At 46.0% G+C, this 18,932-nt stretch overlaps 1 protein-coding gene across 1 annotated transcript in view; it reads right to left on the bottom strand.

Moving 5' to 3' along the window:
* Positions 1-17,741, bottom strand: part of NFKB1 (nuclear factor kappa B subunit 1) — a 127,341-nt gene extending 109,600 nt beyond the window's left edge. Inside the window, exon 1 of the mRNA XM_053252999.1 lies at positions 17,375-17,741. The gene's annotated coding sequence lies outside the window, so the exon portion shown is untranslated. The remainder of the gene's footprint in view (positions 1-17,374) is intronic.
* Between the last annotated feature and the right edge of the window lie 1,191 nt (positions 17,742-18,932).

Raw genomic sequence — 18,932 nt, 5'->3', positions numbered from 1 at the left:
GCATAACAAAAGAAGGGAGTGGCTCATCATGGTGGTAGACAGTGAGGTTGTTCTTCTCTAACTTGGTAGGGCATGCTAGGCCATAGGGATGTGCACGAAATGCAATTCACAGACCAAATCATGGCACATCCCTTTAAAGAGCAGAGATTATTACACATCCCCTTTATCATGGAGGAGAGCAGGTCCATATCTGCTCCTCCACAGCATACTGCCACTTCCATAATCATATTGCTTAGCCCAACTATCAGAGCCTGCATGGTAGCCATGTGGTGCCAGCGTCTCACAGGGGCATCTGAGGGAGAGCGCTGCAAGCACGCGCTGATAGCTGGGGCGAACACCATGAGTGGCAGCATGCAGCAGAGGAGCAGGTATGGACTTGCTCCCTTTCGTGTTAAAGGGGATGTGTAATCCCTCTGTTTTAAAGGGAAGTGCCATGATTGGGACTCCAAATAATGTTTCGTGCACATCCCTACTAGGCTGGGTAGGGCTGGTCGTGGGAACTGCCGGGATTGCTCCTGATCTAAGTCTGCCAGGTAAAAGTGAGGTAGGAGGACATGAGTGTGCCTTCTACCTCACTGCCTGGGTGAGCAGGCTGCCAGCAGCTCCTTTCTGGCTGCCAGCAGCCATACTCACCATAGAGCCAGGGGAAGGAGTGGCCCAGCAGCCAGGCAATATCCCAATCCTGCTCACATGGTATATTGTAGGATATTTGGTGGCTGGGGTTTGCTCTCCCTGCTGCTCATCCACCCTGCTGCTCGTGTGGGCGCATGAGTGGCAGAACCCTGGTCAGGCTCTGGATCACATGGGGGAAAGTAGGTAGTATCCTGCCTCCCAGCCCCAGCGGCCATGTGACCAACCTTAGTGAGAAGATTCGAATGAGTCTCACAGCCTAATCCTTCCTTGCTTGGAAATAAGTTCCACTGATAAATATAAGCTGTTAACAAGAGATTGTAAAAGACTAACGTGAGCACTCAGTCACTCAAACATCTTATTGTAGGGGTTCCCAACCTTGAGTTTCCAAATGTTGCTGGACTACAAGCCTCATCATTCCCATCCACACTGGCCTTTGTGGCTGCAAATAATGGGTTTTGTAGTCCCATATCATCTGTTATGAACCCCTGTCTTATTGCATCAAAGATCACTACAAGTCCCTCCTAGTACAAAACTGTATATACAAAATAAATTTAAATGGACTTTGATTGTAAACATTGATTCCCAGGGAACAGCAGTCACCGCAGAGTTAGCAAAGTTGTCCTATATGCCACATACACACCTATAGCTGTGAGAAGATAGCAAATTTTCTGGGCCTCTGTAAAATGTGTTAATTTGGTTGCAAGATCTTAAACAAATCCCTCTCTTGGTTCTTTGTATAGCGGACATAAAAGTATACAGTATAGTGTGTTGGAACTTTCATTCCATTCTATCAGCATTCTAACATAATTTATTTTCACACCAAGGGTGGCTCCAGGGGGTGGGGGGTAAGGGGGGGCAAGCCCCTCCCCAGACAAATAGTCTGCTCCCATGCCCCATTTCTGTTTCTAAGATGTGGAATAGTGCTCACTCACCCAGAAATGCACTTTGCCCTTTCTGTGTCCCCTTCATTTTTTCCACTAGTGCTGTCACTTTTTTCACACATGACACTAAAAATATGCTTGAGCCTCTGTGCTTCTATTTGTGTGCATGTGTGAATGTTGTTACAGAGCTCAGTTTCTGAGTTTAACTTAAAACCTAAATTAACTAGAATACATCATTTCAGAAGGTCATCAAACTTTCCCTTCCAAGTAGAATTACCAGCAGATCCACCTTCCATCATCTTCTCACTGCAGATCATTACAGGTATGTGATAAGCAAATAACTCGTTTAGTGTCATGATCAAGAATGCCCTGAGACCCTTTGGGGGAAAGAGGAACTGTGAGTAAGACTTATTTCTATGATCCCAGAAAAGATGCCTGAGGGGAAAAAGAGAAAACCCATTGGAGATTTCATAGTCTCCAGTTGTAAGGATAGAGGCAACAAGTGTCTGGCTAGCAAGTGTATGGTCATGCCTCTAAGAACATATGCTCTAAATTGAGAAATGTATTGTCTAGACACTTCTTGTACTAGCTCCAGATAAAAGTATGCTAACTGCAATTAGTCAGAGGTGAAGGAAAAATATTTTGTACATGTGGAATGGTGCTTTCCTCCATTATTACTTTATATGTCTCGTAACTAAAGTTTTGAAAACAAGTTCAAAAGCCGAGGCTTGAAGACCGCTCATTCAAATTAAATCCTAAATTCTCGTTCTCCTCTGCCACTACTATATCCCTAACTGAAGTCACCCGATGACACATGGCAAGTGAACAAAACATTAATATTCCCTGTGCAGCACTAATAATATATGTGCATGTTTAACAAAGATAAGCGCAGGAGATATGCCTAATCTAAGATGTCACCATCTCAAACTTTCCCCTTTGTGTAAAGTAAGGTTGTGCCGTTGAGTTGGTGCGGACTCCTGGTGACCACAGAACCATGTGGTTTTCTTTGGTAGAATACAGGAGGGGTTTACCATTGCCATTTCCCATGCAGTATGAGATGATGCCTTTCAGCATCTTCCTACATTGCTGCTGCCCGATATAGGTGTTTCCCATAGTCTGGGAAACATACCAGCGGGGATTCGAACCAGCAACCTCTTGCTCCTTAGGGATGTTACTTCCTTGCTGCGTGCCTCTATCCTCATGACAAGATCATTCACTCCCAATCTGAAGCAATTATTCCTAATGCAGTTATTCCTGGTAGCTGTAGGCAACTGGAGAATGATGACGACGACTGGATGTGATTCCATTCATGCATCTCCTGGGGATGTTTGAAGTTATTGCAAGGAAGTGCATGGCAAGGATCTCAATCACTGGGATCTATTGCACTGAGCTATGGCCCCATCCCTTAAGAGCACTGTAAGATATTCCCTTACGGGGTGGGGCCACAGATCAGTGTAAAAGCACCTGCTTGCATGCAGAATATCCCTGGCATCTCCAGGGAGGGCTGGGAAAGACCCCTGCCTGAAATCTTGGAGGGCCACTGCCAGTCAGTGTAGACAATACAGAGCTAGATGGACTGATGACCTGACTCGGTATAAGGCAGCTTCCTGTGTTCCTACCCAACATTTATACACGCACGCACCCACCCACCCACCCACACTTTCAGAAGTTCACTCCAGCTGACGTGAAACAGCTGATGTGAAATTTTGATGAAAAAATAAAATAAGTTTTTGGAACAAAAAATGACTCCTTGGATTGTACCCCAACTGATTCCCATCATCAATGTCAATGTTATTAAATTTAAAAGGGGAGAGAATAATCTTCCCAGTTACAGGACCTAGTGTAAGCAAACAGTTTATTTTATTTATTTAAACCATTTCTAGCCTGCATTTTCACAGTGCTGTAAGTAGCCTGGCAGAAAACAACAAGCAAGCAGCAAATAAAATCAGGAACCAGAAAAGTAAAATGAGCTAATAAAAATAACCACTATGCATACCAGAACATCTACCAAATTCAAGTTTTGTAACCCATTTGAAAGATGGATTAAAAAACACAGCACCTCACCCTTGCAGAGCCTAAGGGCTACAGCAATAAAGGCCCTACTCCTGGTGTTAATGAGATTTACAGTATTTTGGACCAGAAGCAGCTTTACAGATATTTTTTACAGCTTTTAAATATCTAACACTTAGAGCGCCAAACTGTCAAAAATATTAGCTGCATCAGCATTTTGCAAGAGTGCTCTCTTCAAACGCAGAAATTAACATGGGTGTGAAACAGTAAAAGGCAGGACAATAACGCCAATAGCTAGCAAGGTACCAAAATCCCACCCTGTGGTGGGGGCAGATTCATTGGTGGGACTGGAGATATTTGCCTGCAACTGATTTATCATGCTAAACCAGAAATCAGTCTACGAAGGTGGTGGAGAGAGCAACTACCATATGGCGTAGGAGAATCCTGTGATCACATATCAACTCAGGGAATCTCACAGTAAAGATGCTGAAGACCCTGGCCTAAATCTGGATACCGTATTTACCTAGTGTGTGTGTGTGTGTGTGTGTGTGTGTGTGTGTGTGTATGTGTGTGTGTAAATACAGGTATACGGTGTATTCTTTTTAAAAAAAGAAATTGTCTTAAATCCAGAGTACATTTATTTATTTAATATATGTATACACTGCCCTTCCAGTACACTACTGCTCAGGGCCAGTGTTTCCTCTAAGGCGTGTGCATGTGCTCACACTTTTTTGATGTCCACTCAGTACATTTTAGATCCTATTCAAGTTGAATCAGGAAGGCCTCATTCTGAATGCAAGTGCATACGCACTGCCTTGATCCTGCTGCCCAGAACAAAACTCATTCTGCACGCAGATAAAAAAAATTAGAGAGAACACTGCTCAGGGCAGCTCACAACTTTAATAACATAGATACAATGTAACATAAAAGACTAATAAAGCTAAACAAGTTTAAAAACCAGGCTAAAACCACATTTAATTTTTTTTAAAAGTAATTTTCAATGTGGTTTTAAAAGAAAAAAGTTTCAAATTAAGAGTTATTAATAAAAAACTAAAAACTGAGAACTATAAAAACTAAACTATCTACCAGATATAAGCAGCAGATAATACATTTAAAAGCCTCTTTTAAAAGATGTGTTTTAATTGTTTTTTAAAAACATTGAGGGAGGGAACATGTTGAAGCTTTTCAGGGAGAGCGTTCCAAAACTGAGGGGCCACACCCAAAAAGGTCCTGTCTCTAGTCCACACCAACTGGATCTCTGTTAGTGGCAAGGCCATGGACAGGGCCTGAGATGCCGAGTGGAGGGCCCTGGCAGGTTCTTAAGGGTGAATGCAGTCTGACAGGTACCCTGGCTCTAAGCCTTGTAGAGTTTTAAGGGTCAAGACCAACACTTTGAATCTAGCCCGGAAGTGGACTGGTAACCAATGAAGCTACGGCAGAAAGGCTGTGACACTCTTAAAGTAATTTGCGTCCATTAAAATCCTTGCAGCAGCATGCTCGACCAGCTGAAGCTTCCAAACCATCTTCAAGGGCAGTCACACATAGAATGCATTGCAGTAGTCCAATTGTCTTCTATTCAGGTAAATACGGTAATGTACGTGACACTCTCAGAAACTTCAGTGCAGAGAAGCTCTCAAGACTACTTCTCATATAACAAAATTCATACAATGAATGAATATCAGTTCATTTAGGAAACTGTAAGAGACCTTCTGGATCCATCCAGTCTAGTAAACGGTTTCCTACAGTGGCAAGCTAAATATTTCAAAGAAGCCTACCAGCAAAGCATGCAAGCAAGCATACAGTCGTCCTTACTTGCTTATCCCACACCAACCATGTGCAGAGATCTGCTGCCTCTGAACATCCACCTTATTTTATTTTAAAATGTATACCCTGCTTCTCTTCAAAGAAACCAAAGCAGCTTACAAATTCATACACAAATTCACACACACACGTAGCAAAATTACCTAAAACCAATCAAAACTGTGGCAACATAAAATCTCCAACAGCATCCATTAACAAAAGTTCAATCTCTTGAAAGAGACACATCTTTGCACCTGAAAGCATATAATGTGGGGGCCTGAAAAATCTTGACAGGGAGAGTATTTCAGAAAGACAACACCATCACTAAGAAGGCGCTGCTCCTAGAGTCCGTCTTCGGCACTTCATACAGCAGAGGAAGCATGGCCTCAGATTATCAGCTAAATGTACAGGGAGGCGAATATGGGAGGAGGTGGTCCTTCAGGTATCCAGGATTCAAGGCATTTAGAGTTCTGAAGGTAAAAACCTGAATTACCTTGAATTGACCTCAGAATGTTGGCAGCATGTTCCCGATGGGCAGTCCCAGTCAACAACTACACTGCCACATTCTGCATCAGCCAAACATTCTGAGGTCAATTCATTTCAGCACTGAAAGAGATGTTGGGCCTTCTGCCTGATGAAGGCGTGGTCCAAGTTTCTCATGGTCCAAGTTACACCTCCATGAGATAGAGGACACCCCACATTCCTCTGATACCCTATCCCATCCATCCTTTGGGGGCAGGGGTACATATACATGAAAGCATGTTATACTGAGTAAGAGCAATTGCTTAACTAGCCAAGGGGTTCTCAGCTTTGGGTCTCCAGATGTGTCAGACTACAGCAGGGCTGCTCAACTTTGTCCCTTCTGCAGATTAATTAATTGATTACGATTAATTTTTAATTGTTAATTGATTACAAATGCTTTTCAAGGACAGCCCTTGAAAATGTGATGTAGAGTGTATCACAGTAATCCAATCTGGAGGCAATGAGCATGGATACATGTGGCCAGATCAGATTCTTCCAGGAATGCCCACAGCTAGCAAACTAGCCCAAATTGGTGAAAGGTACTCTTCATCATTTAGTTTCCAAAATAAGTCCCAAAGGAAGGACCAACAGCAAACTGTGAACCCAATTCTTCAAGGGGAGTGCAACCACATCCAGAACAAGCTGCAAACCCATCCCTGGACTAGCAGATTCCCTAACCAACAGTACCTCCATCTCAACAGGATTAAGTACCTAATGGCACAGGGGCGAAATGACTTGACTAGCAAGCCAGAGATCGCCGGTTCGGATCTCCGCTAGTGTGTTTCCCAGACAATGGGAAACACCTATATCAGGCAGCAGAGATATAGGAAGGTGCTGAAAGGGATCATCTCACACTGTGCAGAAGATGGCAATGGTAAACCCCTCCTGTATTCTACCAAAAACAACCGCAGGGCTCTGTGGTCACCAGGAGTTGACACCGATGACACACTTTACCTCTAACTCATGTGCATGTTAAACAAAAGAAAGGATTAACCAGATTCATATGGGTCTATCAACAACAATTAGCCATGACAGCTAAGGTAAGGAGACAGAATACATTTGAAAACCAGACACCAGGACAACTTAGATGATATGTTCCCCAGCCTATCCTAATCACAGGGGGAACAAGCATGAGTGTGCATGACTCTCTCTATCTGGCACAATGTCCTGCCATTGTCTAATAACTACTGCCTCTTCAATTACTACTACTACACCACCACTATGGATATTTAGATTAAATAAATAAATAAATAACATGGGTGGGGGTGTGTTCTAACCACCCTGCAGTAAGCGGATTAAATATTACTTTGAAGTAATATTTTAATCTGTGTATTAAGTGTTGTTCCAACAAACTACCTCCATGCAATTAGGCAAAGGGCAGGGGAAAAGGCATGGTGGATGGAGAGGCGGGGAAAATGAGCACTCCAACGCTCCTCTCTCATGGCACTGGGAGGGCTTGTTGGAGTATCACCCAAAGAGGCCCGTTGAGGACTAGCAACAGGGGAAAGCCATCACTCCCACACCTTGCTTGAGTGTATACAGAGCCGTCTGGCTGGCGACTGTTTTCAGAATAAAAACTTGGATTAGACAGATGCGAGTCTGACCCTGCAAGGCAATACTAATATTGTCACAGACAAAGATTACACCTTTTAAAAAAAAAAAATCACTGGGCATACATATAGCAGGAAGCTCCCAACTAGGAGAAAGTCACTGAAGCAGGTAGGTCATGAGTGTGCACACTCAGGGTGCTATGCACAATTGTCTGCATGGAAAAGAGCCAGCATGGTGTAGTGGCTAGAGTGCTGGACTAGGACCAGGGAGACCTGAGTTCAAATCCCCATTCAGCCATGATACTAGCTGGGTGACTCTGGGCCAGTCACTTCTCTCTCAGCCTAACCTACTTCATAGGGTTGTTGTGAGGAGAAACCTAATATGTAGTACACCGCTCTGGGCTCCTTGGAGGAAGCGCGGGATGTAAAAATGTAAAAATAAATAAATATTTTTTATTTTTAAAAAACTGTCATGTGTAAATGGTCCTTAGATAAAGTTGTTTTCCTGCTTTCCCCACATGTTTCTGAAAATTAGGCTTGCAAAAGACAAATTATTCTGCACACCAAGTCAAAGAAAAACGATTACATCATGGCTGATAGACCAACAGTTGTTAGTCCAATTCTTCCAAACATACACATATTTGCAATAGCTCTATAGTGTTTGTGTTGCTAAAGCTCTATTTTAGAATTAGCCTGTTTATTTCTTTTTTAGGAAGGACAGAGAAGTGTTCATTTAAAAACCATATTTTACTGAAAGTATCTATGATGACTCTAATCAATGTAAGCATTCTTGATCACTGAGAAAACTCTATAGCAGGCTTACTGTCATTAACCACTAACCTGTTTGCGAGTGGTGACCTGGAATGGCTCATATTGGTCGCCATGTTTTCCTCTCTAGCATGTGCCAGGAAATGACCCTACAGCATGATGTAAGATTATTTCCTGGCACATTCTAGAGAGGAAAAAAATGGTGACTGGCATAAATGGTGACTGGCCAGGAATGTGATCAGTGCTTCATTCATTGTTGAAACCACTGCTGCTCTCAGAGGTGAAGCCAAAGATACTTTTTAAAAAGGATATAGCTCCCTCGAGGACCCTTGAAGCAAGCAAGCAAAATATTTGGTGGGAAGGTACCTTTGAAGGAAGCTACCTAATGGTGCAACAGGGAACTAACTTGCTTAGGGAGCAAGAGGTTGCTGGTTCTAATCCCCGCTGGTATGTTTCCCAGACTTTGGGAAACACCTATATTGGGCAGTAGCGATATAGGAAGATGCTGAAAGGCATCATCTCATACTGTGTGGGAGATGGCAATGGTAAACCCCTCCTGTGTTCTACCAAATAAAACCACATGGCTCTGTGGTCGCCAGGGAGTTATTTGCACAAGAATTCATGCTTCGGAGTAAATGTTGAGCGAAGCCACTTCAAACTATATTGGCAGCATTGAAAGAAGCAGCCCCTCCCCTCTGCTCTCAGGTTTTGTTATGAAACAAGTTCACATGGCATGTATTTGTGTTTTCCTTCTAGCCAATGCGGGGTGGGGAGAGCTTCCTAAAGAGCAATATCTGCATTTCTAAAGAGAACATCCATCTTATCATGCTAATTGTCAGTGCCTCTCCCTATTTAATCTGGGGTCTCAGAAAAAGTAGCTTAAAACCAGCATTTTAAAAATCCAGAAATATGTCGAGATAAGCTAGAATTGGCATCACACAGACCGATTTGTGTGTGGAGTGGGTCCAAGAATAGGAATATAGGAAGCTGCCACATACTGACCATTGGTCTATCTAGCTTAGTATCGTCTTCACAGACTGGCAGCAGCTTCTCCAAGGTTGCAGGTAGGAATCTCTCTCAGCTTGAAGGAATCTCTCTCTCTATCTTGAAGAAGTCAGGGAGGGAACTTGAAACCTTCTGCTCTTCCTGGTGCAGCTCACACTTCTGGTCTCCCTTTCATATGCAACCAGGGCGGACTCTGCTTAGCTAAGGGGACAAGTCATGCTTGCTACCACAAGACCAGCTCTCCTTGAAGGGATTTCAGGGTAAGTTTGGCTGGTGTGTGAACGCACACACTGTCTTCTGAAGGAGATTCGGGGTAGAAGCCCTGTGTGTAAAGCCTCCAGGAGTCAATACCAACTTGATGCACAACTTTACCTTTACCTTTGGAGGACTTAGTTACAAGGCTGCCCAAAAGGTATCAACAGAAACAAGAGAGCCTCATGCAACTGTGTGGGAAATTTGTCAGCAGGGCATTAGTAACAAATATTGCATGCTAATAGTGAATGAAAGCAAACTAGGGAATTCTAAAATTGCTTAACATTGCAAATCTTAGTTAACGGACTCTGTCAAACAAAAGGCAAAGCCACTGAGTGTTTTCCTCAGCAACCTTATGAATTAATAAGGCAAATTAATTAGGTAACTTTGCCTTGCAATCCTTGTAAACTCTGCATAAGGACTAGACAGGAAGGAAAGGTAAGTATACAGACTGGATTGATAAACTTCTAAATATATAAAAAATCAGTCTGCTAAAAGCAACTGATCTCAGAACAAGCAAGGGTATACACATCATACTTCAACTTCATTTCATAAACCTATTCCACATGTTGAACCATACTAATTCTAATGAGAAGTTGAACCAAACCTGAACCCCTACCCAAAAATAAGTGAACTGGAATTAAACTTGAATATAAATCTAAGATCTCCTGGTTGCTTTGTACCTGGTCTGAACGCCTACATACAAAAAGTGGAAACAGGTTCAAAATAAAAAGTTCAATAATTGGGCACACAGCTCTCAGTTGTATTTTACTTTCTGGGTTTTTATCTTGTTATGTGTATTTAGCATCTAAAAAATGTTTTCTAATTCAAAAATAAAGAGTTCAAAAACATTTTTCTCAAATTTAATGACTATCCATGTACTCACAATTATAGAGTGACATTGCAAGCAAAAGCGATTTATTTATTTATTTATTTTTACATTTATATACTGCCTTTCGTTAAAAGACAACCCCAAGGCGGTTTACAAAAGTTAAAACATACAATAAAAAGGCAATTAAAAATCAAGCTAAAAAATATAAAAACATATTAAAACTGGCATTAAAACAATACAACAGGTAAAAACACACAGAAGCCGCAGTAAAAACGATTATGTAAAAGCCTGGGTAAAAAGCCAAGTCTTTACAAGCTTTCTAAAAGCCGTGATGGAGTCCGAGGAACGAATGGCCACTGGGAGAGCATTCCAGAGTCTAGGAGCAGCAACAGAGAAGGCCCTGTCCCGAGTGCACGACAGCTGGGCCTCTCTCATTGTCGGCACCCAGAGCAGGGACCCCTCAGATGTCCTCGTCAAGCGGGCAGCAACCCTTGGGAGCAGGCGGTCCCTCAAATACCCCGGGCCCAAATCGTTTAGGGCTTTAAAGGTCAAAACCAGCACCTTGAATTGGACCTGGAAACGAACCGGCAGCCAGTGCAACTCTTTCAAAATGGGGGTGATGTGTTCCCAATGGGCAGCTCCGGATAAAACCCTCGCTGCCGCGTTTTGCACTAGCTGCAGTTTCCAGATATTCTTCAAGGGCAGCCCCACATAGAGCGTGTTACAGTAATCCAGCCGCAACGTGACTAAGGCATGGGTAACCATGGCCAGATCTGCCTGCTGGCGCACTAGACGCAGCTGGCGCACTAGCCGAAGTCGTGCAAAGGCACCCCTGGCCACCGCCTCCACCTAAGCTTCCAAAAGCAGAGCCGGGTCCAGTAGTACCCCCAAGCTGCGTACTTGCTCCTTTAAGGGGAGTGCAACCCCATCCAGAACCGGTAAAATCTCCTCATCCCGATTGGCTCTCCTACTGACCAACAGTACCTCCGTCTTATCCGGATTCAATTTCATTTTGTTAGCCCACATCCATCCCATCACGGCCTCCAGCCCCCGATTCAGGACATCCACCGCCTCCCTAGGATCAGATGACAAGGAGAGATAGAGCTGAGTGTCATCCGCATATTGCTGACAACTCAGTCCAAATCCCTGGATGACCTCTCCCAGCGGCTTCATGTAGATGTTAAACAGCATGGGGGACAAGACCAATCCCTGCGGGACCCCACAGGCCAACGGCCAGCGTCGTTCCAGCTGTCGCCCGAGTTGCTTCATCGCCCTAATCTCCGAGCCAAACCAAGGAGCAGATCGGGCTCCACCAAGCCGGAGAGGGCGTTTAGGAGCAACCGTGTCAACAGCCCGGGCCAGCTCTCCATTCCACAGATCAACCAGGGCCTCGACAGGGTCACCAGCTCTGGACACTGGAAACTCCCCGAGGGCCGTCTGGAATCCAAGCAGATCCATAAGCCTCCGGGGGCACACCATCTTAATCAGCCCACCACCCCTGCAGAGGGCAGACAGAGCAGTCAAACTAAACACCACCAGATGATGATCTGTCCATGACAAGGGAGTGATCTCAAATTCCCCCACCTCCAGATCATTTATTTCCCGGTCGGCAAAAACCAGATCCAGAGTGTGTTCCGCCACGTGGGTAGGGCCCGATACCAATTGAGACAGGGCCATGGTTGCCATGGAAGCCATGAAATCCTGAGCCGCACCCACTAGGGGGGCCTCAGCGTGGACATTGAAATCCCCCAAAACAATAAGCCTGGGGGAACCCAAGGCCACCTCCGAGACCACCCCCGCCAGCTCAGGTAGGGAGACTGAAGTGCAGTGGGGTGGTCAGTACACCAGCAGAATCCCCAGCCTATCTCGGAGGCCCACCCTCAAGGACAAACACTCGAAATTCTGAGATCGCCTGACCAGGCACCTGGAAACGGGGAGGGTCTCTCGAAAGATGACTGCAACGCCTCCTCCCTGACCCTCGAGGCGGGGCTGTTGCACGATCTGGAAACCTGGAGGGCAGAGCTGAGAGAGACCAACCCCGCCCAGCGCATCCAACCAGGTCTCCGTCACACATACCAGGTCAGCACGCTCATCCACAATCAAATCGTGGATGAGAGAGGTTTTTGCATTAACTGACCTGGCATTCAGCAGCAGCACCCTAATCCTCGAGGGAGTGTTCTCAGAGCTCCCTGGGGTCAGAGGGTTGGGAGAAGGGCCGGAAAAAGGAACAGGCCTCAATTGCCTGGACCAATTTCCTCTGTAACGGCGTGCCCAACTCCCACCGCCATACCTCCCTCTGCCCGCTACCTGTGATATTGCTGCTCCCACTCCATACCCACTTTTTCGCTCTCCCAGACACATCTCCCCCAGACTAACCCACTACGGCTTCTTGGCTTAATAAAAACCAGAACCAGACTTGTGCAATCTCTTGCTGGCTTCTTGATTGCAGGAAGAAGGATCTTCAGGGCAGAAGGAGAAAAATCTTCTGGGCCCCAGGCAGCTCGCCCCACAGCTGAGAGCCACAAGGACGAGAGCCCTTGTGCTCTCACCCTTTGGCTCATGCCAAGAGGCTTGTGCCCTTGGGCCAGCCTGCCCTATATAGCAGCAGAAAAGCTACTATATAGCACGCGTTTGATATTATTATGCATGAAATGTTTTCTAAACTGGTTTAAACTGGTTACCAGAACAGTTTTTAAAGTGAGACTGCAATCTTAGATTCATTTACATGGACGTAAGCCCCACTGGTACACAGTGGGATTTACTTCAGAGTAAACATGCACAGGATTGCACTGTCAGTGTCTGAACCAGAACTGAACCAGAACAATAAGAACTACCAATGAACCTGATCTGGAACTGAAGAACCCAGATATTTAACTCCCTGCTATCTAGGGCGATAAAACACTAAAACATTTTACTAAGGAGGACATGCACCAATCAAATGGAGGTCTCAGTTCTCCCAGTATCAGCAACTCTTGGAGGCTACCTCTCTTCCCCTGTGAGATGCTGAATCCAAACAAAACATCCAGGAATTACTTTTTCCAGGCTTCCTTATTTTAAGGAAATGCAACATTTCAGACAGGGGTGGCCCTTCGGTGAGGTGAAGTGAGGTGAGGTAGTTGCCTCAGGCAGAAGATTATTGGGGCACTAACGAGGGGGGGAAAGGAGGAGAAGGGTGCATGGGGGCAGCAGCGTTTGGCACTCTGCCTCAGACACACTGAGGCCTTCAGCTGCCACTGATTTCAGAATACATATGCAAGCATTTGTGGTTTTTACAACACCTCATATCTCAAACCCAAATCTAACACATCTCTGTTCTGATAGTTATGTACCATGTTTAACCCCTTTTATCCCACAGTCTCCAACTTCTGTTGCTGATGACCCATCCACAAAATTCTCATATTCCTACAGTGCATCTCAAGGAAGCCTTTGGGCATCTTCTAATAGTCAATATGTAATCACAATCACACTCCCGTACTGTTCCATCTTGGTTTTCAGCTGCCTAGCGATTATCCATCTTGCTCCACGAATACAGCACATAGGAAGCTAACAGCAGCCAAGTCCCTGCTAACTTGGCAAAGAGGCACCTTTTAACATGGTGATTCTCTTTATTTAGCAGCGGGAGAGTAACTGGCCCTATCCACCCCCTCCACCTCCAGTGACTGTTGCTGGTGTCCATCTTACGTTTCTTTTTAGTTTGTGAGCCCTTTGGGGACAGGAGTCCATCTTACTTATTTGTTGTTTTTCTGTGTAAACCATCCTGAGCCATTTTTGGAAGGGCAGTATAGAAATCAAATGAATGAATGAATGAAGCTGCCATATACAGAGTCAGACCATAGGTCCATCTAGCTCAGTATTGTCTACCCAGACTGGCAGCGGCTTCTCCAAGGTTGCAGGCAGGAATCTCTCTCAGCCCTAACTTGGAGATGCCAGGGAGGGAACTTGGAACCTTCTGCTCAGCCGCGGAGCCAGCTGAATGGCTGCCTGGGTCTGGCCCCGCTCATCGGCCCCCTCTAGATATGCCCATGTGTGTGACATCACACGCATCCGCGAGTGGCTCGGGCTCCAGAGGAGCCCAGAGCGAACTCTCCCCTCCCGCCCAGGCTACCGACAGCCCAAGCGAACTCTCCGTCTGTTATTTCAGGCAGCGCCGGCTGCCCGATAGGACATTTCCCCCTTTCTCTCCCTTTTCCTTGGCGGCCCAGGTTCTTTGAACCCGTTGGCACAATGACGGCTATGCCCCTGCTTCTGCTCTCACCAGAGCGGCTCCATCCCCTGAGGGGAATATCTTACAGTGCTCACACATCTAGTCTCCCATTCATATGCAACCAGGGCAGACCCTGCTTAGCTAAGAAAAACACAATCTAGCTACCAAAACATACAAAAGGCTATACAACTCAAAGTGTTTCTGTTTTATAGAAAACCTCCCAATGTGTGCTGCTTTACATACAGTGTTGGCTTAGAAGAACACAATGGCCCTTTTTGGGAAATGTCAAATGGGTCTTGAATGCTTTACCAGTCACTAACCCTGACAGCCGCATCACAAGCTCCCCTCCCTATAGTGCGGTAATTTCGAACATCAGAGATGATGGGAGTCAAATCTGTTCAGATGTCATACCCATGAACATGAAATCCTTTCCTCTTAATTCCAGATATGTAAGCACACTTTACCCATGCTTATAAGAACTGTTTTCTTAATTGCTCCTCTGATGTACTCCAGAGTTGAATTTCAGCTTTGAAAGAGATGTTGAGCCTTCCACCTGATGAGCTCTGCTACCCTATCCCATCCATCCTTTGGGGGGGTGGGGGGGACATATACATGAAACCATGTTATACTGAGTCAAAGCAATTGTTTAACTAATCCAAGGGTTCTCCGCTTTGAGTCTCCAGATGTGTTGGTCTACAGCAGAGCTGCTTAACTTTGGCCCTCCTGCAGATGTTGGCCAAATGATTGCAGATGATGTTTTAATGTTATCTAGTTTTAATTGTAATTTTAATCTGCTTTTAATTGGTTTTTGATTGTTAATTGATTTCAATTGTTTTTTAAAATTTTAATGTAAACCACCCTGAGCCACCTTTGGAAGGGCGGTATATAAATCAAAACAAACAAAAACAAACACAAACAAACAAACAATCCCTGGCTAATGGCCACTGTGGTTGGGGATTTTGGGGGTTGCAGTCCAAAAATAGCTGGGGGGCCAAAGTTGAGCAGGCTTGGACTACAGCCTTCCATTATCCCCAGGCACAATGGTTGAAGACCGTCATGGCTGGGGATGATATTAGCTGTAGTCCAATAGCTGGAGATCCAAGTCCAGAAACTCCTGGCTTAGACCATACTGTCTACTGTGGCGGGCAATGGATCTTCATTATCTCAGGTCAGCGTCTTTCCCACCCTTTAACTGGAGATACGAGAGAACTGAGTCTTGCCACCTATTATGGCAAGTATGTGCTCTGTCACTGAGCTACAAGCTCAGATATGTCTAGAAGCCACAGTTTTGATGGGCAGATCCTGCTCCCTAATCCCAGACAACTCGTGGTCTAGGCTAATAGTGTGGGAAATTCACTCTACATAAGTTAGATCTACTGATTATAGGATTTCACTATGGCTGAGCCTTGGCATAGCAAATAGGCACAGGCTTCACCACAGGGCATGTTATTGATCACACTGAAAGATACACATCAGTAGGCCTAACCTACCTTACATGGTGGTTGTGAGGATAAACACAACCCTATACACCACTCTGGAAGAGCGGGATATAAATGTAAAAATGAAATGAAATAAATAAAAACATCTGGCCCACTCAAACACCATACAGCCATTCAGAATGGAGGGCAATAGGAATCCACCAGCCTGGATGGCTTTAAGACAGGTTTAGATAAATTCATGGAGGACAGGTCTATCACTGGGTACTAGTCTGAGGGCTATAGGCCTCCTCCAGCCTCAAAGGCAGGATGCCTCTAAATACCAGATGCAAGGGGGAGGATAATAGCAGGAGAGAGGGCATGCCATCAGCTCCTATCTGTGGGCTTGAGGGGGGCATCCGGTGGGCGATTGTGTGAAACAGGGTGTTGTACTAGATGGGCTTGATCTAGCGGAGCTATTCTTATGTTCTTATAAAGAATGCTTCCGCCTTTTTGACACTCATTTTTAAAATGACCTTTTCTTTCTCTTTCCTCTCCAAAGGTAAGGATCTGCTCTGTTCCCACCTCCAGTGTAAACTGTGGCCGTTCACTAGGTGTTGGTGGGGAGCTCCTGTGTGTTTTTAACAACTGCATGACAACCTAGCATTGAGGTGAAGCTCTTCCTGGAACTGAGATGAAGTGAAATGGGTGGGAACAGGCTTCACTGCTTGAGTGTCAGCCATTTGCACCACTGTAAAAAGGGGCAGGAGGTCTGCCAAAAAGAAAAAGAACAACATCCCCCCCCCCCTGCACTGCTTAGGAAAGGCCTCGCCATGTGCGCCCTTCTAAGTTCAGGCCCTAGCCCAGCTTTCCTATTTACAAGGAGTGCCTTGCTACCCTTGCACAGGAATGAGGAAGTCAGAAGAGCTGTTTAAACACAATAGACGGGGGGAAAAGTAGAAGAGCAAGGCAGGAAGAGAAAATGCAGAAGTCAACAACCCGGCACTGTGATTTCCCAAAAATTAGCCTAGTGAACGCCATGGCTACCATCTACCTAGCGCCAACTGCGGCAGTTTTCACACCTGAAGTTCAAACCCACTTCCCCCCTTTCTTAAATCAGTTTCTAATGCAAATAATGTAAGATCTGCCTAGGAAGATGGGGGTGGGGGGGAAATCACATTGCAAATGTAAGTTGACAGCTTCGAGACTTGACAGATTCATTGTGGCGCAAGTTTTTGGAGGCTAGCAGGACCCATTTCATCATTTCTCGAACGCTTCCGCCACAATCCATCGGTCTAGAAGGTGCCACACAAGCCTCTGCTTGTGCGTTTGCTCAAACGGTCTAACAAAAGCGGCGAAAACAACACCCGGCGCGGTCACTGCGCCCCGCATCCTTAAACATTCACATGCGGCACCAGCAGCGCGCGCGCGCAGGACAGCCGCTGCTTAGCCGGGTTGTCATGTCACGTGTGAACGCGGCGCTTTCTCCCCAACTGGCTCACCTCAGCGCCGGGAGCGTCGTTATTCCTTGTGTGGCTGTCCTCCTGGAGCACGTCTCGCTGAGGGAAAGGAACCCCGAAGAGTCGGTGCGAGAGCGCAACAGAAACACCCAAAGCCCGGAGGAGGGCTCCCAGTCAGAACAAGAGCGCCATGTCAAACGCCGCGGCTGGGAAAGGGCAAGGCGTTAGCAGCGTCGCCGCCGCAGGAGGAGTGACTGCCGCCGCGCGAGGCTCTAGCTGGGCTCCCCTTCGCGCCTCGCGGGGCGAAAAAAGGAAACAAAAAGGACGCTCCTGGCGCGCGCTGCTGTCACTAGCAAGGCTGGCGTGTGTGGACTCTGTTGCCCTCCAGCTGCCCCGCGCGCGCGCGCACACACAGGCACACACGCTCTCCTCCGCCCCCCCCCCCCGGCAGCTTCGCCTTCCTCTCACTTCCTAGCTGGAAATTCCCACTGACGTTGTGAGAGCGAGAAAGAAACACCCGCCCGAGGGAGGGGTGGAAACGGAGGCGGCGGCGGCACCGGCAAGCTCGGCTGGGTGTCTGCAGGGCAGGCACGCACTCGGACGTGCGAGCGGAGCCCAGTGCGTGTTTAAACTGGGAAGTTCTTCGCCTCCCCGCTGCAGACCGTGTGTGGAGTTAGTCCCATGTGAAAGGCGCTTAGCGGACGGGGAGTGCAGCCCCGGGGGAAACAGCAAATAAATATGGAGGAGGCAGAGGAGCCCCGGGAACAAGAAAGAGTTTATTTTAACATTTTATTGCTGTACTTTGCGTTGCTCAGGACTAGGCCGGACCGGAGGGAATCCCTTGCAGAACTGCCAGTTCTGAACTGCGGCTGGTCTTAGGTGCTCCCCTTCTTTAACCACGCCCTCCCCTCTGTGACCGCGCTGCTTCTTTTAAGAAACAAATAGGGAAGTACAGTATAATCAGGCATACGAGCATGTGCAGAGCGCCTTCCCCTCCTCTGCAATGACCAACGCCAGCCTGCCCACGCACATTTAACATTGAGGTCCTGCACTTTGTCTCTGGCAGCTCCTGTCTTTGAAAAAATATTAATTAGGATGCCGAAGATTCGCTTGGACAGAAATCTGACAGATTCCCCCCCCCCCTTTAAAAAGTGAACATTAGCGTCGACTTCTGTAACAACAATATTTTATATGGGGCAGTATATAAATGTGATAGGTAGGTAGATAGATAAATAAATAAAATTAGGGCTGAAACAATAGATTGCTTGGTTAGACTAATTGGTTTAAAACACATTTAAATCAACTCCAAAGGTGGCCCTGGTTAATTGGGCATATGATACATATGTATATGCCAACACAGTGTAATGGTTAGAGTGTTGGACTAGAACTGGGAAGACCTGAGTTCGAATTTCCATTCAACCATGAAATTCACTGGGAGACTCTGGGCCAGTCATGTATCTCTCAGCCTAACCTACCTCACAGGGTTGTTGTGAGGATAAAAATAAGCATGTACTCTGAGCTCCTTGGAGGAAGAGCGGGATATAAATATCATACATACATACATACATATAAACTGCAGTTGGCAGGTACCATCTTTAGA

Source organism: Hemicordylus capensis, chromosome 5 (genome assembly GCF_027244095.1).
Source record: "Hemicordylus capensis ecotype Gifberg chromosome 5, rHemCap1.1.pri, whole genome shotgun sequence".
Lineage (NCBI taxonomy): Eukaryota > Metazoa > Chordata > Lepidosauria > Squamata > Cordylidae > Hemicordylus > Hemicordylus capensis.
The sequence above is the reverse complement of the archived record's forward strand: the minus strand, read 5'-3'. Positions and strand labels throughout refer to the sequence as shown.